This window comes from Nicotiana attenuata, unplaced genomic scaffold, assembly GCF_001879085.1.
Source record: "Nicotiana attenuata strain UT unplaced genomic scaffold, NIATTr2, whole genome shotgun sequence".
Taxonomy (NCBI): Eukaryota; Viridiplantae; Streptophyta; class Magnoliopsida; order Solanales; family Solanaceae; genus Nicotiana; species Nicotiana attenuata.
Window position 1 is genome coordinate 48,374 of NW_017673102.1, and position 25,994 is coordinate 74,367.

A 25,994-nucleotide genomic window follows, 5' to 3' on the forward strand; every position below is an offset into this window, starting at 1 on the left:
TCAACTTAATCACATTACCCTCTTTCTGAAACATATACTCCCGTCCAATCACATCTAATTAGCAGTACCACTTCCTTGATTATCCGAGACTACCCGCTGCCTAAGAGTGTTATGAACTTCCTTTTAGGACTGAAATGAAACCCCATACACGCAAATCTCGATCCTCCACTATATACCGCCTATACCATACCATCCAAGGATAACAGGAAAACTTTCATCTCCTTACCAAGCCACAGATATCTACGCACTCAACTAGTCAAGAACTTCCATTGATCCCATCTAGAAGAAAATCATTACACATCCCATACCTCTCATATCCGTAGCAAATGCACCGCTCCAGCCACGGTAGAAATCAACAAGAACTCTCCCAAAAACATCACGCTCCCGAATACTTTAATCTGAAGAACTTCCTGTGAATCCGAATCTGTTACCTTTACTTTCCTGATACTAATACATAGAACCCGATAATTAACATAGAAATACCTCAAATCTGAACCCCTTCCAATGAAAACATAGTTTCTAACCACACATGCAACTTTAAAAATACCCGATTGTTTCCTGCAGAATCTTGAACACATTAGAACCATTCTCGAAAGTCACTCACTCTTATTCAAACTGCAAATTACCTGGCCCAACGGACAGAACCACCCGTGCCTCATCGGCACTCCGATATCGCAAAATGAAATCCTCGTCCTAATATGACCATGCAACTTCCTGCTCTATGCGCCGAACATACTTTACCAACAACAACATAAGACATCCTGTGATTCTCTTTCCCCATGAAGCATAATGTAACCTTTGTCAAAATTTTCCTTTACTCTAGCCATAGCTAATTCACTCGCATGCCCCAAACTGGAACTAACATAGCACCTAACCGTGCAATCAACTACTCATAGCAGACTCCCCCACTTGGCTCGAAGCCATAGATCAAAATACCCTCAATAACTCATAACACTTTTACTCTATTGATGCCACAACAACATAGTGAGATTAAACTCAAGTCATTTATAAGTTGTGAAAACACAGATCATCCCGTACTGCAACTCTTCTGCAATTCTCGCATTCATTCCCGCAACAGTTAAGCCCACTCTCTTAAGCGACCCAAAATTCCAAATTTCAACACATACTTTTCACTTGCACATGAAATCTCCTAATATACACATAAGGATCACACCACTTCAGAGCACTTCGCAGGAGATACCCACCTGCTTCGCTTCAGTATAACCTTTCTGTATACCTTCCACCGCCATACATATTACGCAGCCACTTAATCTTCCTGAGTCTGATCTCGTAACGCAACATAAAATCTACTTCACTCCCAACTTGGAGACACGGAATATTTCTTCACGCGCCCATAACTCGGAGCTACACATCCGATCACAATGGAAATCATGGACTTAATAGTTCATCTACCATCCAGCAGACCTTTCTCGTCATTTCCGAGTCATATAGATACATCTCGCAGTACTAATACACTCTTTACATAGCTACCCAACCATCACTTCCACTAATAAGGACAATACCGAACATATAAGTTCAAAACACTTATTCACACAATCAGCACGTTGGTGCTCAAGCCATAGGCAAAGGTCCGACCTCAAGTCCTCCAAACTGGCCCAACATCAAGCTCACAGAGATCATATCTCGCCCCTTGATCGGGGAATCACAAGCCATCAAGGCACATCTGATACTGAGCGCTCATGCGCGGATACAAACCCGTGGAAGGAATTTCAATAGTTACTTTTCAAGCTGAGAACGCACGATAAGAATTCAAGAAAATGAAGTTTTCCTAAAGGTTCTGCAGCCTCTCGAGGATAAATACAGACGTCTCCGTACCGATCTGCGAGACTCTACTAAACCTGCTCATGACTCGTGAGACCTAGTAACCTAGGCTCTAATACCAACTTGTCACGACCCAATTCCCGAACTCGGTCGTGATGGCGCCTCTCGTGAAGACAAGGCCAGCCAGACCAATACAGAACACCTCTTTTAAGCAGTTATTTACCATTAAGCAATTATGAAGCATGATTAAATAACAATAAATTCGCAGAAACATAGATAATAATAGTAGAACCCTCCCGACACAACCCAAATCGGGGTGTCACAAGTCACGAGCATCTATTAAAGTATGAATACGACTGCGAAGTCTGAAATATACAAAATAGGACTGATAAACAAAAGGAAGAAATGCGGTGCTGCGAATGCTGGCAGTCACTTTGCTAAACTCCGATAACTAAGCCTCCGATCAGCTCAAAACCCGCTACGGAGGAAACAAATACCTACATCTACACGCGAGCTGCAGGAAGTAAAGTGAGTACTCCAACCCAGTAAGTAATAAGAGTAAATAAAGACTGAGCAGTAGGAAACAATGAATCCACATTCACGTTAGGCTCAATAAACACAACAGGCTTTCAAATCATAATACGAGTCAACCTTCCCTTTTAAAATTCAACTTTTAGTAAAAATCATTTTGAAATACCTTCCGGCAGTTTCAGTAGGGGTTCAATACCATTTAAAAGAATAATAGCAATTAAAGCCATAATCGGCCCCTCGGGCAAAACAAAGTTCGTAAAACAGCCCCTCGGACAAAATAGTAATCATAAACACTTCATAATTTAAAAATCTCGGTAAAAATAACCAAATGCCAAATCAGTGATTAATTTCTGAACAACTCATAAACCCCAGTTTAAATGAAGGTTGTTTTAAAACATTTGTTCAACTTTCCGACAGACGCTCAATATAAAGATGAGTGAAAACAGTCGATAAATCAACATATTCGATAGAAACTCACTTTAAAGGGGAGTGAAATCAATAAGTGCATAAACAGGCCTCTCAGGCAAACATCACTCATATGCATGTATATAATTATCGCCCCTCGGGCTAGCCTCTCTGTCACTCGTGACTCAATTCTTACCAATAAGAACTCGTACTATGCATTCACGCTCAATAGGTACCATATAGTAACCACTGCAGCGTGCAGCCCGATCTATATATCGCTGCGGCGTGCAGCCCGATCCATATATTTCGTCGATGGCGCTCACTGGGGGTGTGCAAACTCCGGGAGGGGCCCCTTATGGCCCAAGCGCAATATTGCTGCGGCGTGCAGCCCGATCCATATTCATATATATATATATATATATATATATATACACACACACACACACACACATTGTTGCGGCGTGCAGCCCGATCCATAGATATATAATCCTCACAACTAGGCCCTCAGCCTCTCTCAGTCATTAACCTCACCATCAGACTCTCAGTCTACCTAAATCATCAATCTCACAATCAAACCCTCGGTCTATCTCAATCATCATCTCACGATCACTCGGACCATCAGTAAAACAGGGAGCTCAGCCCAAAACAGTTTCCACATGTTTAAGAATATAGCGATAAAGCCAGATTTGAGTAATAAACAGGTAAAACCAGACTGAGTATATGCTATCAAACAAGTAGAATGAGAAAAGATAGTACAAATGCCCCTAAGGGTCTCAACAAGTCGGCACAAGGCTCCAAACATGGTATACATCCCTAGATATAATAGTATCAAACAATTAACTATCAAGTGCGCATTAAAATAATCGTTTGGGATGGACTAGGTCACAATCCCCAGCGGTTCTCTACCCCACGATCGTCATCTAGCGTGTACGTCACCTCAAAGTAATACAACGATGTGTAATCCGGGGTTTCAAACCCTCAGGACAATATTTACAATCATTACTTACCTCACGCCGGCCAAACTCTAGCTTGCTATGCCCTTGCCTCTCAAATCGGCCTCCTCGCACGTCGAATCTTATCAAAACCACAACGAATACGTTACAATAGGCTAAGGGAACATAATCCAATCGAAAAGACTCGAAAAATATCGAAATTCACGAAATTTGCAAAACCCGAGCCCCGGGCCCACTTCTCGAACATCAGAAAATTTAACATCATCGGATTCCTTATCTCGCCACGAGTCTATACATACCAAGAACTCCCAAATCCGAGCCCAAATGACCCATCAAATCCCATTTTAAAATACCAATTTTCAAGCCCTAGCTTTTCTCCCTTTTTGATGAATTTCCATGAATTTCTAGGTTAATTCTTCCATTAAATCATGAATTTAGGTCATAGAACTCACCTCCAATCACACCTAGTCGAAATCCCCTTCAATTTCCGTCCAAAGCTCTCAAGGTCGATCAAAAATGGTGAAAATAACCCTTAGCTCGCGGAACAAAATGAGCTTTAAAATTCCTTATCTGAACAGACATTTTCGCATCTGCGGTTGCCCTACCGCATTTGCGACTACCGCTTCTGCGGTTCTACCTCCGCTTCTGCGGATCTTCACTAAGCCTACGACCGCTTCTGCGGTTAGCTATCCGCATTTGCGGACACCGCTTTTGCGGATCGTTGTCCGCTTCTGCGGAAAATACCATGGCCACACCTTTCGCTTCTGCGACTCTTCTACCGCATCTGCGGAGTCATCCATCCAAGCCAAATAACCGCACCTGCGAACCTCCCTTCCGCACCTGCGTAACCGCATCTGCGGTTCCTTTTCCGCAGATGCGGAAATACCAGAAACCAGATATACCAGCAATCTCATAAGTCCAAAATTCATCCCGATGGCCATCCGAAATCACTCCGAGTCCCCCCGGACCTCAACCAACAGTGCCAACCCATCCTAAAACATCATTCAAACTCGCTCCAATCATCAAAACCCCACAATCAACACCAAAACTATCAAATTACATCGGATTCAAGCCTAAGTTTTCCAAAAACTTCCGAAACACGCATTCGATAAAAAATCCAACCAAAACACCTCCGAATGACCTGAAATTTTGCACACACATCCCAAATCACATGACGAAGCTACGGAAACTCTCGGAATTCCATTCCAACCCTCGGATCAAAATCTCACCTAACAACCGGAAATCGTCAAAATACTAACTTCGCCAATTCAAGCCTAATTCTATACCGGACTTCCAAAGACCAAATTCCGATCACGCTCCTAAGTCACAAATCACCTAACGAAGCTAACCCAATCATAAAAACTCCGATCCGAGCTCATATACAAATAAGTCAACTCTTGATCAAACCTTTCAAATTCAAAGCTTTCTACTGAAACTGTTCTTTCCAATTCATTCCAAATTTTCCTGAAACCCAAAACCAACGATCTACATTGGTCATAATACATAACACGGGGCAAGTCATGCCCGAGAACGGGCGATCAAAGTGCAAAAGCTCAAAATGACCGGTTGGGTCGTTACATCAACTTACTGTTCCAAAGTCAATAAGATCGAAGTGTAATAGCCTCATTTTAGTTTGACATGCTAGCACTGGAAATCAAACTCAACAATTAATTTGGTAAAGGCAATAACTATATTAATTCCTCTAAATCAACAAACATACCACAACGGCTTCAATTAAAGCAAGCAAAGACAAACCAATCCCATTTAATCACAACTGTTCCTTACGAGCATCTATCATCTCCATTTGACTTATGTATCCATATGTATTCACAAGACAAGAATTCACAAATTGCTTATACTTAAAAACTTAATAAAAAATTTAGCTCAAATAGATCTAAAAGGAGAAATCAAAACCAGTCACAAAGCAATGGCTAAAGCATGGTGCACAAATAAACATGGACCAACGCTTGAAAATTGAGAAAAGAAAATAACAGGCACTACCAGAAAATAAGCCTATGGCAACGCTTTTTTTGCAACGGTTTGCAACGGTTTACAACTGTTGCAATAGCATGTCTATTGCAACGGTTATACGCGTTACAATAGACTTTAAGCCCTAATGAAACACTTCTAAAATAGAACCGTCGCGATAATTGATCAACCGTTGCCACAGATGTGTTCTGCAACGGTTGTGGTAACCCTTGTGATAGATCTCTTTGTCGCGACGGTTTCCCTGAAAAAATTAGTATATTGGGACGCTTTTCATTTTCCCTCCTTATTTTCCCTCTTATAATTTTCTTAACCCCAGCCTAGGTCCATCCGAACTTTTAAAAAAGTAAAGAACACTAAAACCTCCTCTAATTTTCCAACGTAATTCTTGCCTAAAAGACATCGAACCCCTAGTTCTCTATTCCTAAAAGTACTGTCCAAAAGATCCGGCAAACTAGTCCCAATAGCTCTAGCGATGGCGACATCTCCGGCAAGGGCGCAAGGCCATATCTCTGGCAAAGCACACGCCTTTCGAAAGCTTCTTCTCGTTGATGTTAGCCACAAGCCCTAACCGAAGTCACTGAATCCGGCAAATAGAGAAGACGCCGAGTCAAGAAAACACCCTTGCCACTTCTCTAAAGCTTCCTCCTCACGCACAGCAATGGGATCTGGTTAGAGCCGGACGAATGGAGAAAACCCAGTAGGAATTGCTTCTTAGATCGTCTGTAAAACCCTCGTCGCTAGGACTTAGGGTACCAAGGTATTTTTCTCTATTCTTCATTGTTATTTTCTCTACGTCATTTTTGACTTTTTAGATCTTTGTATCTTGTGCTTGGTGTTTAGATTTCTCATTTGTCTAAGGTATTTTGTGTTTCTTCAATTACTGATAACCTTTATTGGAAACTTTTTGAAGTGAAATCTTTAATTTATGCTACATATATTTTCAGTGCTTTATAATTTGTTTGTTTTATCCTTTTTGGTTGGAGGGCAGAGATATTGGCAGAATTAAATGCTTATGTTTCATATCTCGTACTATTTCATTTGAACAATATTTTTGAGTCTAATGACAGAATATTGTGCAAGGACCTCAATAGCATAGCAGCAAGAACAAATATCAAATTCAGTAAATTATTTTTTTCTAAAGAGAACTAACTGAATATATGTCCTGTTTCTTTTTGTTTTTGCTAAAGATTTACTTTTTATCTTCATTTTTCGTTCTTTTTTGTTCGGATTCCCTTTAGTAGAAGAGGCACCTCAGGTAATTTATGGATCTAAAAATACGAGATGATATAGGAATTGATTTAAGTCAAGTAGACAAAAGACCCTTTAAATATCTCAAGCTCTCACAGATAGAGACTTATAAGCGTAAAGTATCTATTTACATGCACAAGCAACTTTATTGTTTATTTAACTTTGTGTAGCAGTTAAGATTGAATTGTCAGTCATGCATATTTTGTATAGGAAAAAGATAACAAGGCTTCTAGATTTCTAATGGTAAAATAGACAATTTCTTTGAGTTATTTAAATTCATGTCAACTTCTCCTATATAATTCATGCATCATTTTCTATGTTTACAAAAAACAAGAATCGGATGCTAAAGGAAAACTAAAAATATGGAACCAATACACCTCTTTTGCAAGCTTATATTCCACTATTGTTAATTCTAGCACTAGTATTAAACTGTGAAGTAGGTGAAACTGTGATTTATTATGGACAAAATGGTCATGAAGGGACATATGTTTGCTCTATCATATTTTATTTGTTGCTCTAAGATTATATGTCAATTCATAAAGTGCTTCTCAGTTGTTTTCAAAATTTTTGAGCTGAATGTTACTTTTTGCTTTTGCTTTAACATAGGAATGATATATCTGATTTTTGGAAATTAATATGGGACTAGGCCAAAGAAGTAGCATATCAAGAGTACTAGAGAACTGTTAGTTATAAATACAGCCATCCTGGAGCAAGGGATCTCTAACTCTGGGATCTCTTTGCTCATTATGAATTTCGAACTTCAAATTATATAACTAATATTGTATATGTTCTACATTTTCTAAAGCAGTAGCTCTGCTTGACTCAAAATCATTTTATATATTCTCTCTTTTGCTTGATCAAGAAATTGCTAATAAGAAAGAGTCTTCTATGGTCAGTTTAAGCAACTACTTAATGCTGAACTTCCATTCTCCATGCTGGCCAAGAAAATTATCGGCAACTACGTACTCTTCTCGAAAGAACAAATATCTCTTTCAAGTGCTCTAATGGTGAACTTTCAAATAACTCTTTCTATTGAGTGTGTTCGAAGTCGAATAAAGTACACGTGCCAGACTGTCCAAAACTTTTGTTTTTCAATTTAGTTAGAGACACATAATTTGATTATTTAGTGTCCAACAGCATCTATACAGTTGATAAATATCCATAATTGTGTCCTTGTTCATAATTGAATCATTCACACTTTGCAGTATATACGTGTGATTCCGTGAGGGATAGAATTGACTTCAATTGACAGGTACTAGATGGACTCTATAGTTCTGCAGTAGGTATTGGACGTTATCTCATTAACGCATTACTATTTCTTTCTTGATAGATTAGCTTTGGTAATATTATCAACAAAGCAAGTCCCTCGGCCATCCATCCGTGAAAAGATGTCCTTTGAGGCACAAGACTTGATTGACATGTTAGTTGATACCACTTTAAATATTATATGTGATTCATCCTCTTAGAATCAATTTCACTAGTAATTTAGCGTTCTTTAGAAGGATTATAAAATGTTCATGTCCAAATTACTTTGTAAGATTTTTTCGTAGACTAGTTTGGTGGTCGTAATCTTTTGGAGCATGCTTGGTGTGGACCCGTACAGTCATAATATAATTTGAGGGACTACTCTCTTTCTCTAGGCTTAGTTTAGTAGTATGTTAAAGTTCATTGATATTCAAATGTAATGGCCGTGTTTACTGAACATATTCATATTGTTGTAGAAGAAAATACAATATACATGATTCATGAGATAGCTTCCACGTAATATGTAGGTTCTGACATTAAGTATTTATATTGCGTCATCAATTCTAATTGAAAAAAGTTTTAAGAATGTAAACAAATCATACTTGTAGCAGTATTATTTTCTTTGTGCAGTTAAGTTGAAAATCTTTGTGGTTTCTGGTAGTTCTAAATGTGCAATTATGCCGATTTTTAGTTTTCATATGCACTTCGTTAGATTTTTCCTCTCCAGTTAAGCTTGAAATTTTCTACAATATTCTTTTGTATTTATTGTTGCAGTTAAATATTGAAACTTTATGCAGTAATATTTCTTCAGTGGTTTATTTTTCTTTTTTTTTTTCCAATTAAGCAAGGAGATCAAGGTGAGAGTTGAGTAATAACACTTGTGTGATTTTGAAGGTAATTGCCTTATATGGATCAATCATCTAGTAATTGCACCGAGTGTTTAATTGTGTGGTAAATCAACATGATTTACCTTATTTGGAAACTTTCTGGAATTTGAACTTTTGGCAATTGACAAGTTTATTTATCCAGTGCTGATTTTTGTTTATTTGTTTCCTGGGTTTTGATTATACCAACATGATAACATATCTCAATTAAGAATGAACCACTAGTAAAGATAAAATAAGATATCCTTGTGTTATTTGGTTGATGAATATCATATTACTAGAGTTAGTGAATGTTTCATCAAGATTGAAGTTTTAAACTGCTAGAAACTTTAAAGTTGAAAAAATATCTGTAATTAAAGGAGGTTTGCACATTGATGAAATGGCCATAAGGTATGACAATAATTTTTTTTTTTATTTTCAATGAGATTTATTTTTATTTCTTGGAGTTGTTGAAGATGTTTGTTACAATAGCTAAAATGATGTCTGTTGGTGCATGTTAGTAGGAACTGTGTTTCTGCTTGCTCGTGCTTTTTGTATTTGACTTTAGTAAAATATGAGGTTGTTGCCTCATGAAGTTTCGTACTTTTGTATTTGACTAGTGTTACTAAATTATAAAGTTCGGACCTTTTTCTTATGATACTTTTCCTCTATAGTTAATATTGGCACATGAGACTTATACTCTGTAAATTGAACTTATGGATACTACTTTGATGGTAGTCGCTAGTTGTATGCTTATCTTCTTGCTTGATACTGTATAGTTAGATTGATCAAATTATACTCTAGGTTAAGATTTCTTATATTGCTTTTTTTTCCATGTGAGTTCTTTTTTAATTAATTGTTATATAACCGAATATGGTATAGATTATTTTTTTTTATGATTTTGTAGGTGAAGAAAATGAACTAGGTATAGACAAAAGGCATCAAGACCTTAAGATTATTAGTTGACAGTTGCAAGGTCTTTAGATGTTCTAGGAATTTTTTATTTTAGAAGTTTTTGCAAACTTATGTATGGTAACTCTTGAATTTATCAAATAATATTCTCTTTTTTGCTTTATACTGCATGAATAGTACTAGTTGGATAATTTGATTTGTGACTTTGTTATTTAATAGTTTCTTCAGTGATTTGTATCAATTTCAGTATAATATTTTATTATACATGTAATAACAGACCACTAGACTGTTGCAATAGCTAAAAAAGTCCGTTGCAATAGCTAAAAAAATCCGTTGCAATAATGATATTTGCAACGGCTTGGGACCGTTCCATTTGCTAAGATAACCGTTGCAATAAATAGGTTTGGGCAACGGTTCCAAACCGTGGCAGTACATACACCTATTGCAACGACATTTCAACCGTTGCCGAAACCGTTGCCGTAGACTTATTGGCACGCGACCTAATGTGACGGGCATTTAACTGTTCTATCGAGCTATTGCAACGGTTTTGCTACCTATTGCAACGGATTTTGAACCGTTGCAATAGAACTATTTTCTAGTAGTGAGGGGAAAGAATGGACCTCAAATGGAGCCGAAATCTCTTCTTAATCTTTGATTAAACAATATTATCGAATCAGGAACCGTACCATGTCGATAGCAAACTCGAACAACCACTTCAAAATATATGTTGAACCTTGGACCGGTAAACCTCGACTGAAATCGCACGGGATCGGAAAACTTCAGCAACAAGCAACAAATTTCGACCTCAAAAACCTCTTTGAAATCCAGATTTTCAGAAACCTTTTCTTGGTTTTCAGATCTAGTTGGTTTCTTTTTGAAAATTGTTTCAGCGAATTGAAAATGCCTTCGTGTGTGAATTGTGTGTAGGTGGAGGAGTGAGAGCGAGGTGAGAGTCTGTAGTGTATGTGGTTGCCGGTTCTACTGCTGGTGGCGTAGCCACTCGCCGGCGACCAATTCCGGCGAGTATGGGCGGAGTTGCTGGTGGCTAGAGGGCCGTGGTGAGGAGGGAGATGAGTCAGAGTGGTGGCTGGAGATGGGGGTTAGGGAGATGGCTGTTGGTGGTGGCCGGATTTCCGGCGGCTGGTGGCTATGGAGGAATTCCGGTAGGTTGTGGTTAAAGAGATAAAGGGTTGGTTCGTTATTTGTTTTGCAGATGCTCCCTCTTCTTTCTACCTTAGGTTTTAGGAAATAGTTATTAGGGTTAGCTGGGCTTGGGGATTATAGGCTAAAGGATCCGAGTTGGGCTTGTCTTGTTTGGGCCAAACCAAGCTCAAAATAATGGTCTTCTTACATAAAAATAAGACAAAACTAGTCCAAAATTTTTCTTCTTATCTTTATTGGAAAAATAAAATATCAATATTATTTTTGTATTTTTTTAAATTTTATGAAAGGTAGATAAAATAAACGTAACTAGATAAAATATCAATTAGCTAAATAAAAGAAAATAATTTTACTTTTGTGATAAAATAAAGTAGAGAGTCAAAATTATTTAAAATAGCAATATTAGACCTAAACTAAATATTTAAGCGCTAAAATGTGTAAAATCTCGGGGAGGGTCAAAAATTATATGTCTACACTAGGCATGAGCATTGAGCGGGTACCGCTGCTCCAATTCAGTCCTCTCTTCAGATGTGGCCGGGCGACCCCCTATCCGCAGCTGCAAATCCATCATCCCATAGAGATGGGCCATAAAAATATCATCACGCGCATTGGCTCAGCACCTGTCAATGAAGGCATAGCAGTCTCGTCTTTTAGTCGGAGATTAGTGATGTCCGTTTGTCGGATGGGCTGATCGATGGTGTGGTCAAACTAAGCCTCCTCCTCAACCCCCTCGTCTTTAAAAACTGAGTCAAGAAATTAGGAAATGTCATTCGGTCTATTTTCTTACTCATTCTCACTGATGACATCTGGTAGCGGATCAGATGACCCACTTTCACCCTTTGCCCTGTCATATGGAAGTATAGCACACAGGTCCTCTCACGGCTCACGAGCGTGTCATAATTGCACGGTAGGAGCCGCGCGTTTATCAGCTTAAGCCACACCTGAGCCTCCGCCTTCATCTTCTTCTTAGGGAACCATTTGTGACGGTTTGTTACCTCATCCCGAACCCACACAGTCGTAGAGCCGACACCACAAAGCGTGTGCCTCAGCTCTCTATATGTAGGCCGGCGAATGAATTGGTTCAATGGCTCCACAGGAACATTTGGCGCACCTAAAAAGTCGCATATAGCCTTGGCTGAAACATCTATCAAGCGTCCACGAATTGGCACCAGCTGCTCTGTTTCCTGTAGGTCAAACCCTGCGTAGAATTCCCGGACTAGGTTGAGATTGATGTCCCCTGTGTTCTTAAAAACATAGCTTAACCCCAAATCTTGGATGCCACTCCAAATTGCCTGATACTTCGCTTTCAGGCTACGTTCCTGGATGGCTGCTTCCGAATGGACATGTTTTGGCCTATAGCGCCTCTACCAATCCCTCGTATGCGGAGGTATGTTGTTTATGCCAAACTCCCGTTGGCCTTGGGGTTGTGGACATACGGCAGCTACAGCTTCCACAGCTTGTGCTCCACTCAGACTAGAGGTAGCTTCTCCCCCTTTTCTCTTCTTTGGAGGAGGTGCGGAGGTCGCCTTTGCTTTAGTTGGGGCAGTTAAAGTGGCCTTTCCTTTGCCTGTGTCTTTTCTGGGAGACATCTTCTTTCCTACATGAATAAGTAGGAGTTAGATAAAACTGCATTACACACTACACACATAATCTTGCGCAACTTTCGAGGTTACTTAGACTTCACCTCATAATTTCTTAATATTAGAATCAAAAAACAACACATGGGCTACCCGTGAGCCACCCCACACTTAAGATTTTAACGCGGCGCATGACTACATAACACTAATTTATTAATCTCGGAGACTCGGGCCCCAAAGGGGACAAGGACTGCCATTGAGGCATTACATCAAACACTTAACAAGCACTAGTGCCATGGGGGTGCTTGTAGAGATGAGCGATTGCCTCATCCTCCCAAATCGGCTTTAGAGTTTCGTACTACCACATGTATTTACAAGAGCAGCACAATTCCCGTGGGGTTCATGGGGTTGGGGAACACAAACTCAATACTACAATGAAGAACAACCACTAACTTTTGTGTGTAATTGTATACATGTACCCAACTCGAAATTACAAAGAAAAGAGATCAAATCGTACCTTTGAAGCTTTAGAGAGGAGGGAGCCGCCTGAGAATTTCTGATGAGTATGAAAGAATAGAAAGACTAAGCTTGACTTCAATGGGGATGGGAGAGACAACTATGGCAATGTGCTAGTGAGTGTGTGTGGGTGAGCAAATCGTGCAGTGTGTTTGGTTGGGAGAAAAGCTGATGAGCAGATGTGTGTTTGGTTTAAGTGAGGTTAGGGTTTTTTTTTGTATTGTGTTCAGTGTTTAGGGCGTGTAGGGGAGGGGATTCGACTAAAATAGGGAGAGATAAAATTAAACTGAGCCAAAATACTTACCTGGCATCGCCAGGCCCAGTACCTGGCGTTACCCAGGCGTCGCTAGCCTAAGGCCTGGTGGACCTGGCGTTACCCAGGCGTGCCAGCCTAAGGCCTGGTGGACCTGGCGTTAGCCAGGCGTCACCACCCTCAACGCCAACTTTGTCTGGCTTTATCCTGGCGTCGCTAGCCCTAGCGCCTGGTGCGTCAGGTGACGCTAAAATCCTGCTCGACTTGCCCATACTCACCGGCAAACTTGTTAGTACCTAAAAACAAAAAAAAATCTAACTACACTAAAAATCAACTACGAATTGAGTTGCCTCCCAACGAGCGCCTTAGTTAACGTTGCGGCACGACGAATACAACAACCCAATGGGTTGCCTCCCATGGAGCGCCTGATTTAACGTCGCGGCACGGCGCAGGTAAGCGCATTCAAGGTACGCTCAACATCGGTGGCGCGATCAAATGAGTCACTGACACTACCTTTGCTTCATCCATGCCTACATAATGTTTTAATCTGTGCCTATTGACTCTGAACTTGCGAGAGTCATTTTCCACAACAATCTCTACATCACCAGTGAGGTGAATCTCTACCACACGAAATGGTCCTGACCATCTTGACTTTAATTTTCCCGGAAATAACCGCAATCTTGAGTTGTAAAGCAATACCATATCTCCGGGTGTAAAACTCCGCTCGAGAATATTTTTTTCATGCATCCGCTTCATTCTTTCTTTGTATATCCTTATACTCTCAAAAGCGTGGTAGCAAAACTCATCAAGCTCATGTAACTCTATGATTCTACTTGTGCCCGCAGCTTCAATATCAAGATTCAGCTGCCTCAATTCCCACAAATCTCTATGCTCCAACTCCACTAGTAGGTGACATGCCTTCCCAAACTCCAATTTGTACGTCAACATGCCAATCAGAGTTTTGAAAGTGGTATGATGGGCCCAGAGTGCATCATCTAACTTTCTTGCCCAATCCGTTCTTGTAGCATTCACAGTCTTTGTCAACACGCTCTTTATCTCTCTGTTCGGAACTTCCACTTGCCCACTCATTTGTGGATGATAAGGGGTGGCAACCTTGTGGCGTACATCATACTTTTCTAATAACTTCGCGAAGGCTCGATTACAAAAATGAGTGCCTCTGTCACTGATTATTGCCCTTAGAGTGCCAAATCGGGTAAATATGTTCTTTCTCAAAAAGCAAATTACCCCCTTTGCATCATTTGTAGGGAGCGATACATCCTCCACCCATTTGGACACGTAGTCCACAGCGCCGAGTATGTACTTGTTGCCATATGAGCTGAGGAAAGGCCGCATGAAATCGATTCCCCATACATCAAACACGTCTACCTCCTGAATTGGGTTCATAGGCATCTCATGTCGGCGGGAAATATTCCCGGTTTGTTGGCATTCATCATAACCTTTCACCAATAAGTGTGCATCTTTGAACAGTGTCGGCTAGTTGAAGCCCGACTCCAAGACTTCCGCAGCTGTCCTTACTCCCCCAAAATGGCCACCATATGGTGACGCGTGACACGCCTGCAAAATAGAAGATTGGTCTATCTCGGGGATACATCTCTGGATCATGTTATCAACACAAATCCTGAACAGATAAGGCTCATCCCAATAATACATGCGACAATCACGAAAGTACTTTTTCTTTTGGACAGAGGAAAGGTCATAAGGAACAATACCGCTCGCTAGGTAGTTTGCTATGTCAGCATACCATGGCGCTTCCTCAAGACTCGTGGCTAATAGTTGTTCATCCGGGCAAGTTTCCACAATCTCTTCCACCTCAACATTCTTCTCAGCTCCTTCCAGCCTAGAGAAGTGATCAGCAACTTGGTTCTCCGTTCCCTTTCGGCCACGAATTTCCAAGTCAAATTCTTGCAGCAGTAGCACCCATCGAATCAGGCGCGACTTTGAATCCTTCTTCTTGATTAAGTACCTGAGATCAGCATGGTCAGTATAAACAATTACCTTCGAGCCTATCAGGTATGACCTGAATTTGTCAAATGCAAACACCACTGCTAGCATCTCCTTTGTTGGGCACCACTCGTAGTTCTACTTGCATAGTATATTGGGTGCATGACTTTGTCATTTCGCTGCCCAAGAATTGCTCCCACAGCATAGTCACTCGCATCACACATCAGCTCCAATGGTTGCTCCCAGTCAGGGGCAACTATGATCGGTGTTGTTACTAGTCTCTTTTTCAATTCCTCAAACGCTACCCTGCATTCATTAGAAAACACAAAAGGGTGATCTTTTTCAAGCAATTTACACAAGGGGTTGGAAATTTTGGAAAAATCTTTTATAAATCTCCTATAGAAATCGGCGTGCCCGAGGAAACTTCTGATTGCTTTGACGGAAGTGGGTGGTGGAAGCTTTTCGATGACATCAACCTTTGCACGATCTACCTTAATGCCTTTACTCGACACTAGGTTCCCCAAGACTATACCTTCATGTACCATGAAATGGCACTTTTCCCAGTTGAGTACTAGATTCGTCTCGATACACCTCTTCAATATTCTTCTCAAGTTTATAAGGAAATCATCAATGAGTTCCCCACCACTGAGAAGTCATCCATGAAAACCTCCATTATTTTTTCTACCATATCCGTGAAGATGGCCACCATGCACCTTAGGAATGTGGCAGGTGCATTGCATAGACCAAACGACATTCTCCGAAAGGCATAGATTCTGTAAGGGCAGGTGAACGATGTCTTCTCTCTGTCCTCCAGGACAATAGAGATCTAATTATACCCCGAGTACTCATCCAGAAAGCAAAACTGGGACCTCCCTGCCAATCTATCTAGCATCTGATCAATAATGGCAGAGGGAAATGGTCTTTCTGGGTAGCCACGTTCAACTTTCTGTAATTCATACAGATTCACCAACCTGTGACTGTTCGTGTTGAGATCAATTCGTTCTTCTCATTTTTCACTACCATCATACCGCCCTTTTTTGGCATGCACAGAACTGGGCTGGCCCGGTTCCTTTCAAAGATGGGGAATATGGTTCCCGCATCTAGCCACTTGATCACTTCTTTCTTCACCACTTCTTTCATGTTTGGGTTCAACCTTCTTTCATGTTCTCTAGAAGGTTTGTGCCCATCTTCCAATAAAATTTTATGAACACAGAAGGCCGGGCTGATACCCTTAATGTCTGCAATGGTCCAACCAATTGCAGTCTTGCACTCCGTCAGTACCTGCAAAAGCTGTTCTGCCTGCACATCTAACAAACTAGATGAGATAATAATAGGTAAAGTTGAGTTAGGTCCTAAGAAGGCATACCTAAGATGAGGTGGTAGTGTCTTCAGTTCCAACTTTGGCGGCTCTTCTATCGATGGCTTAGCTGGAGGAGTTTTTCTTTCCTCTAAGTGCAAAGGCTCAAATTCGAGGTCCCTTCACCAAAAACCTTGGCCTTCAAGAGCAAGTACCCACTCCGCCAAGTTTTCTCCATTTGCTTCTTCTAAGTTCATGAGACAGGCTGCTTGAGGGTCTTTAGTGTTCAATGTCTCATCTTCCTCCTCCAAAATTACATCCACGGCATCTATTAGAGAGCAATTAGCAAATTCACTTGGTCGCCGCATAGATTTCTGCACGTTGAATATTATCTCTTCATCATTTAATCTCATTTTGAGCTCTCCAGTTTCACAGTCAATTAGAGCTCTCCAGTGGCCAAGAATGGTCATCCCAAAATTATGGGAATTTCCTCGTCAATCCGACAGTCAAGAATGACAAAATCTGCAGGGAATACAAACTTCCCAACTGTACAATACATCATCAAGAATACCAGAGGGCCTCTTCACTGTCCGGTCATCCAGCTGTAGTAACATGGACGTGGCTCTAGATCTTCCAAGGCCTAACCTTTTGTAGATAGCCAGGGGCATCAGGTTTATGCTTGCCCCCAAGTCACCCAGTGCCTTAGCAAACGCATAGTTTCCTATTGTGCATGGGATTGTGAAACTCCCCAGGTCAGACAGCTTCTCAACTATGGGTCTCATCATAACAACACTACACGATTGAGTCAGTGCAACCGTGGCCAGGTCTTGAAAGTCGAACTTACGAGACATCAAGTCCTTCATCATTTGTGCATAACCATGCATTTCCTTCAAGGCGTCAATCAATGGAATGCTTACCTGAATTTGCTTCAACATCTCCAAGAATTTCTTATATTGCTCATCCTTCTAATACTTGGCTAATTTCTGTGGAAATGGTGCTGGAGGTCGCTTTTTACCTGTGATTTGATTTTTTTCTTTCTCGGGCACTGTTTCTACTGTCGTTTCATGTGTTACCTCAGTCTCCTTTGTAACCTCTTTTTCTTTGCTGGTGTTCTCTTGTGCATTTTGTATAGTCACCTCTGTTAACCCTGTTGAATCATCTATCTCAGTGGGGACTAGCACCAGTGTCTCAGTAGGTCGGCTTTCACGAGCAATTTCTTGCTCCAGATCTAGGTCTCTACCATTTCGTACACTCACTGCCATAAGCTGTTTCGGGCCCTGCTCTTTTTGATTGATTTGTGTTTCGGCAGGTAATGTCCCTTGGGGACGATTATTTAAATCCATCGAAATCTGTCCTAATTGAACCTCAATACCTTTTATCGCTGATTCATGTGAGTCTACTCTCTCAGTTAATTTTCCAGTGGTCCCTATCAGTTGTTGCAGCATTCTGTTGATGTTGTTCAGCATTCCCTCAAGTTTAGCAACCCATCATCTTGCCTCACAATCTGTTGTTGCTGATAATCCAGCTGTTGATTTCGCTGGTTATAACCCTATTGCCTTTGGTAAGGCACCACTTGACCCTGTGGTCGTATAGTTCCAAGATTGTTGCTGTTGTTGTACTGCTGCTGAGCTGGTCTATATTGTTGATTCTGCTGACCCCAATTCTGACCACCTTGCCTTTGTCCCCCATAGTTGGCTACATAGTTCATATTTTCTTGATATTGCTGGTTGTCACATTCCGTACTCCAAGAGCAAACATATGGTTGGTTAATGCATGGTGTACATAAACCCCCATTAGTTGCATCAACTATGTGTACCTGATGCTTCTGGCCTGATTCATCTATCTTTTTGGTGAGGATTCTCATTTGTGTCACTAGAGTGGCCATATTTTCAGCTATGGAGTTCGTTGGGTCTAAATCCACTGAGTGAACTACAGGAGTGATTGGAGAGTCTCTTGTCATCCATCCTGAGGTTTGGGCCATCTTGTCAAGTAGGATCTTGCTTTCTTTGAATGTTTTTCTCAAGAATGCTCCACCTGCTGAAGCATCAACATTGGCCTTTAAGCTGTCTGCCAATCCCATGTAAAACCTCTGCCCAATATCTACTCTGGTATGCCATAATGTGGGCACCTAACCAGCATACCCTTGAACCTCTCCCACGTTTCTTGTAATGTTTCTATTGGTTTCTGCCTGAAACTCAATATCTCATCAATTTGTTCGGTAGTCTTATTGTGTTCACAAATTGCTTGACTAATCCCAAGTAGTGATGGAGTTCATGGAGAGTGAATTAAGCCAGGTCTGAGCCTCTCCCATCACCGAGAATGGAAACAACAACAACCTTATTGCTTCCGGTGTCACATTAGGCTACTTTTGAGTGGCACATATCGACAGGAAATTCTTCAGATGCTGCTGAGGATCTTCAACGTATGACCCTGAGAACAGTCCCTTGTTCTGCAACAAATGCAGCATGTTGTTTGTGATTTGAAATGATTCTGCTTGTATCCGAGGGACTGCAATTGCGGTTGCTAGGTTGTCGGTTGTGGGTAGTGCCTAATCGTACAATGCTGCTTATAGCACAAGAAGCACCACACCCTGATTGTTCGGGTCATTCCCATTGTTTCTGTTGTTTACTTCGTCTTCCATGCCTTGCTCGATCTATTCTGTTGAGTTCAGTTGTTGTTTGCCCTTCTTGTTTGCACGATTCAATGCCTTGAAAACTTTTTCAAGATCTGATACTGCTTCGAACAACGCACCAGTTCTTGAGGAGTTTCTAGGCATGCACCTGTAACACGCAAGACAACAAACGTTACAATTTCAATGTATTTAGTTTAAATTGATAATTGGGCCAACATAGCCATAACTCGTAGTATATAACTATAAGTGGGCAACACCTTATCAATAAAATATCGTTCTTAAAACATAAATACATATGGGCTGTCAAGGCCTCTGACATACTATACAAAATGAACCTCTGTCTACAAAGCCTCTAAGATTGTTTGACATCAAATGGGATAGGGTACCAGCCTACCCATAAGTCTATAGTAAAACTCTGACACGATGACTCACAAACTCGGCTGCACTCCGAATGAGGTGGAGTCTTACTGATCCTTCGTTGAATGCCAATCTCGTCTACTTTGAGGGCTCGTCAAACTGATTATCTATACCTGTAGCATGAATGCAGCGTTCCAAATTAAAGGACGTTAGTACGAATAATGTACTGAGTATGTAAGGAAGAACTGAAACAAAACAATAAGTCAACATTAGTTAAAGACATATAAGAATCAACCTGAATCTTTGAAGTGTCACCGTATATGTATACTTGTTATACTCATATATATATATATATGTATATATATATATATATATATGTATATATATATATATACAATGCTTCTCTTTTCGAGACTATTATCCATACTGTATGATGCATGACTGCCCAACTGATCAATGGTAACTGCCCGAGCGGCCGTAGCGCGGTGGTAAATGCATGGCTGCCCAACCGGCCGTAGCTTGATGGTTAATGTGTAACTGCCCAACCGGCCGTAGCGCGGTGATAAATGCATTACTGCCCAACCTGGCATAGAACGGTGGTAAATGAATATGCATGACTGCCCAACCGGTGGTAAATAATGATACATAACTGCCAACTCGTGATAACTGCCCGACTGGCCGTAGCACAGTGGTAAATGCATGAAGATGCATGTACATGTATCGCTATATTATAAACATTAACATCTTTATCAAATACCTCAATAGGTATCTAGATACATACTTAGACATGCTTGAATATCACTTTACGGGAATGAATAACATAGACATCCTTAACTGCTAAGAGTAGAATCACTTATGGAATAGCATTACATTTACGTATCGTTACGTGGATCATGCCAAAAAAAGGAAGGATTAGCCTTAACATCCTGAGCCGATTCTCTTGACAATCCCTCTAACACACGTCTTTTGTGAAAAACATGTAACGGCGGATTGAAGTAGGGGAAAGATTGTACCGTGTAGAATTGCAACAACTATGTTACAAGAATAGAATAGGCTTGTTGTTTCTTGTCTTGGACGTTTTGTTGTGTGCATCATGCCCATGTATGTGAATAGTTGCAAAATACACATATTATTTCATTAAAACATCCGTGTAAGAAAATATACATATTTTCTCAACTTCTAATTTTCCTAATCTCATATGAAGAGTAAAAATTTCGTACGCTTAATTCTTAAAATGGAAAAAAGATAACCTTCTTTTTTTGTGAGAAAATAATTTCTATCTTTACAATAAAGAAAATCTCATATTATGTGTATAATTGAAAGTGGTAATATTAATAACTATTTAAAATTATATTTTTTCGAACTGTTTTACAAAAAATATTCCACTCAAAATACCATATCAAATGTATATAACGATATCAAGGTTGTTAAATTTATGGGGTCTTATAATAACATAGTCTCTAATCCGCTATAATATCATGAATGGCCTTAATCCCTTCAAACTCATATTGATTAGATGACTTATCCTAACATTAAAATATGGGATGTAACATCCTTCCCCCCTTTAGAAACATTCGTCCTTGAATGTTAACTCTTAGAGATTTACAAAATTTTCACTAAGGTCTCCTCTTTAAACTAAACTAAAACCCAAACTATATCTGAAGTCTTGACTATTCATAACCTTTTGTACTTGAGTATCTCGTATCTTCTTCACCTTTACCTTACATACTTTAGAATCTCGCATCGTATCTTCTGTTTCTTTTATAACCTCCCTTCTACATTACGCCTTAAAGCTCTACTGTGATACCTGCACCTCTGGTGCATACACAATCTGGCAAAAACTTCATACTCACTTCTTACAACTCAGCTCTATGGCAAGATCTAGAAATAAAAGAAGGGTAACATTTCCTAAATGCCCTATAGCTTCTCAATTATAAATGTGGCGCGCAACACACCCATAAGTGAGACTCCACTAGGCACGGCTTTGTAGACTTCCTAGGACACGACTCGCTCTGATACCACTTTGTCACGCCCCAAAACTGGGGAGGCATGACTGACACCTGGTGCCGCACTGCTCGAGCGAACCACTCTGCAACTTTTTTTTTTTCTTGACAACTTCATGGGCCAACATGGCCATAACTCGTAATGTATAACTATAAGTGGGCAACACCATATCAATAAACTATCGCTCTTAAAACATAAATACATATGGGCTGTCAAGGCCTCTGACATACTGTACAAAATGAACCTCTGTCTATAAAGCCTCTAAGATTGTTTGACATTAAATGGGATAGGATACCAGCCTACCCATAAGTCTATAGCAAAACTTTGACACGATGACTCACAGACTCGGCTGCACTCCGAATGAGGTGAAGCCTTACCGATCCTTCGTTGAATGGCAATCTCATCTACTATGAGGGCTCGTCAAACTGATTATCTATACCTGTAGGTATGAATGCAGCGTCCCCAACAAAAGGACGTTAGTATGAATAATGTACTGAGTATGTAAGGCAGAACAGAAACATAACAATAAGTCAACATTAATTAAAGACATATAAGAATAAACCTGAATCTCTGAAGTGTCACCGTATATGCATACTTTTTATACTCATATATATACAATGCTTCTCTTTGAGACTATTATCCATATCGTATGATGCATGACTGCCCGACCGGCCCTAGCGTTGTGGTAAATGCATGGCTGCCCGACCGGCCGTAGCTCGATGGTAAATGTGTAACTGCACAACCGGCCATAGCGTGGTGGTAAATACATGACTGCCCAGCCGGCCGTAGCACGGTGGTAAGTGTATATGCATGACTGCCCAACCAGTGGCAAATAATGATACATAACTGCCCAACCCGTGGTAACTGCCCGATCGGCCGTAGCCGATAAATACATATGCATGAAGATGCATGTACATGTAACACTGTATTATAAATATTAACATCTTTATCAAATACCTCAATAGGTAACTAGATACATACTTAGACATGCTTGAATATCACTTTTCGGGAATGAATAAAATAGACATCCTTAATTGCTAAGAGTAGAACCACTTATGGAATTGCATTACGCTTTCGTATCGCTACGTGGATCATGCCAAAAGTAGGAAGGGTTAGCCTTAAGATACCTGAGCTGATTCTCTTGACAGTCCCTCTAATACACGTCTTTTGCGAAAAATATGTAGCGCCGGATCGAAGTAGGGGAAAACATCCGTATAATATTCTTGAGAAAGATTGTACCGTGCTCTCATAGAGTTGTAAGAACTATGTTACAAGAGTAAAATAGGCTTCTTGTTTCTTGTCTTGGACGTTTTTTTTGTGCATCATGCCCATATATGTGAATAGTTGCAAAAGAAAATGTGATAAGCCAAAAGATAAAACTACACTTGATTTGCTAAATCTTTTCATGCTATTTGAGGTTGAAAACGAAAATGGTTCTGTTGCTTACTATAAGAAAGAGAGATCACTAAAATGCTATACAGTTGCTTTGTCTTCTTGAAATCATTCTTAACAAGAAATGAGATAAGATGCACATATCCTTAATTCTTGCCAACTAAATGCACTTTAATTCTTAGCAAGCATGTTTATTCCCAAAATGTGACACCACCTCCTTCATACACATTAGTCATACTTTACTTTAATTGTCTTGGTCCCATGTGGACAAAATAACTCATACACTTATCCACTTAAATCAATAATTAACCATTTACCCACATAATTAAGAATTATCCCAAATTACTTAAAATACTACTCACTATTAATACACTTTATACATCTTACTATTATGGTCATGTGATACCATATAAAATCAATACATACACTATTATTTCATTAAAACATCCATGTAAGAAAATACACATATTTTCTCAACTTCTAGTTTTCCTAATCATATAAAGAGTAAAAATTTCGTACGCTTAATTCTTAAAATGGAAAAAAGATAACCTTCTTTTCTTGTGAGAAAATAATTTCTATCTTTACAATAAAGAAAATCACATATTATGTGTATAATTGAAAGTAGTAATATTAATAACTATATAAAATCATATTTTTTCGATCTGTTTAACTAAAAATGTTCCACTCAAAATACCATATCAAATGTATATAACGGTATCAAGGTTAAACTTATGGGGTCTTATAATAACATAGTCACAAATCCTCTATAATATCATGAATGGTCTCAATCACTTCAAACTCATATGGATTAGATGACTTATCCTAATATTAAAGTACGGGATGTAACAACTATGGCAAATCTATATTAATGTAACAAGAAAATCATCTTCCAATGGGTTCCATTAAAACCCTAGATTAGGAGTTTAGCTACTCATACTCATAGTAACAATATCCAAAGTAATTTGCATAATTAAATTACAAAGTAAGGATAAAGGGATGTAGAAATCGATGATTCTAACTCCCAAGTAGTGTTCCACGAGCTATCCTTGCCTCCGGTTGCAAAAGTCCTTAAAACTGGCATTTCTGGTTCTATTTATATGTTTAGGACAAGACCTAAACGTGTAGGTCAAATCTTAGTCAAGCTGGGAAACGAATTAAGTCTTCAAAACTCGGACTAGACCTGGCCCCAGGCCCGCCAGCCTAACGCCTGGTGAACCTGGCTTCAGCCTTGCGTCACCAGCCCAACGCCAGCCTCAGTCTGGTCTTTTCCTTGTAGCGCCTGCCTAGCGCCAGCTTCAGCCTGGCCTTTGCCTTGCAGCGCCTGCCTAACGCTAGCTTCAAGCCTGGCGTCACCAGGTTCTCTCATTCACTGCTCTCGCGCACACTTTCGACTTGTAGGTCTCTTTTTTCTTCTGCTTTCATCTCCAATTCACCTACACATAAAATGGACCCTATTACACGCAAACAAGGTGTATTTTATCAGTAAAGCATATACAAATGCAAGGCGAATAACGTGCTAAACCATGAATTATAGCCACACATCACGCTGCAATAGGTGAAATAAGGGAGGTGGTGGATTAAGGGAGGATATCCATATTCTTATATTGTTATTGTACGGTGGGATCGGGATGCACGCTGCAACAGGTGAAATAAGGGTGGATTGTTATAGTGAAATAAGGGTGAATTATGATATTGATATTATATGGTCGGATCGGGTAGCGCACCGCAACATATTATGTTTATTGTTATGATATTAATAATGTACGGTGGGATCGGGTTGCACGCTGTAACAGGTGAAATAAGGGTGAATTGATATGGTGGAATAAGGGTGGCTTATGATATTGATATTATATGGTGGGATCAGCTTGTGCGCTGCAACATATCTTGTATTTTGGTATTCCCTGTTTTACTGTATTGGCTTCAGTTCCTTTATACGAGACTCTGATAATCTGTATTTCTGGTTTTCAATGTGTTCTGAGGATTGAGTTATTGTCATTGACTTATTGCCTTGCCGTCATTTCCTGAGCTCTTTTCCTAATACTATTATTCTGGTGAATTGATTTTCAAAGTGAATTTACTACGTTGAGTCATTACCTCCTGCCCTGCTTAGCTGTTAGTAATATAGTGATTTAAAATAAAAGAATTAATATCATGCTACCTTGTTTGACTTCTAGGATAAGACTCGCCGTATATTTTTGTATTTACTATTTCTAATAGTTGTTTCATTTTACTTTCAACTAATTTCTCGACTTAATATCCTTAACTTGTCTGAGGTTTTTTATTCACTTAAAAAGGAATAATTATTATATCTTAATTTAATAAACCCTATGTTAAATTCAATAATTTATTCGATGTTGTATTTTATTTCAAAATGTTATACTTCTTCACTCAAATGATTTCTAAAATAAATTCATCTTTCTCACTGATTTCCTACTTGGTCTAGAAACTGTACTATTACTTTATGATATATAAGTAAAAATATCTTGGACACCTTAATTAGCATGTGACACGGATATTATGTACTGAGTAGCGCGTGAATTTTGTCGTGCAAAGTGAGATGGAAATATGTGGGCACAAGGTTCCATGTGTGTTAAGGGTTTGGAAGTTGTGATTATAATATGAGATTACGAGGATTGGGATTGTTGGGATTGTGTATTAGAAATGATTTAATTGGTTGAGTTAACATCGTTTTCCCTACTTGAACTCATTTATGCTTCATCCGGACCCCACTTATGTTGTTGTATAATTACTTGGTTAATTCTCGTTATCATTCGTGTTTTCCTCTTATCATTACTACTGTTTGCAATTTGATATCCTTTTGCTATTGGTATTACTCTAATAGTCCTCTCTTGTTAGATTTAAGTCATATCATGCAGGTTATATATTCGGTAGTGTCTTTGACCTGGCCTCGTCAC

The 25,994-nt window shown here is 39.7% G+C and overlaps 1 long non-coding RNA gene across 1 annotated transcript; it reads left to right on the forward strand.

The window, feature by feature from the left end:
* The first annotated feature begins 5,993 nt into the window (after positions 1–5,993).
* LOC109215456 lies at positions 5,994–10,119 on the forward strand. The gene is made up of 2 exons (XR_002066351.1): positions 5,994–6,417; positions 9,924–10,119. It is a non-coding gene; the product is annotated as an uncharacterized LOC109215456 (long non-coding RNA).
* Positions 10,120–25,994: the final 15,875 nt, after the last annotated feature.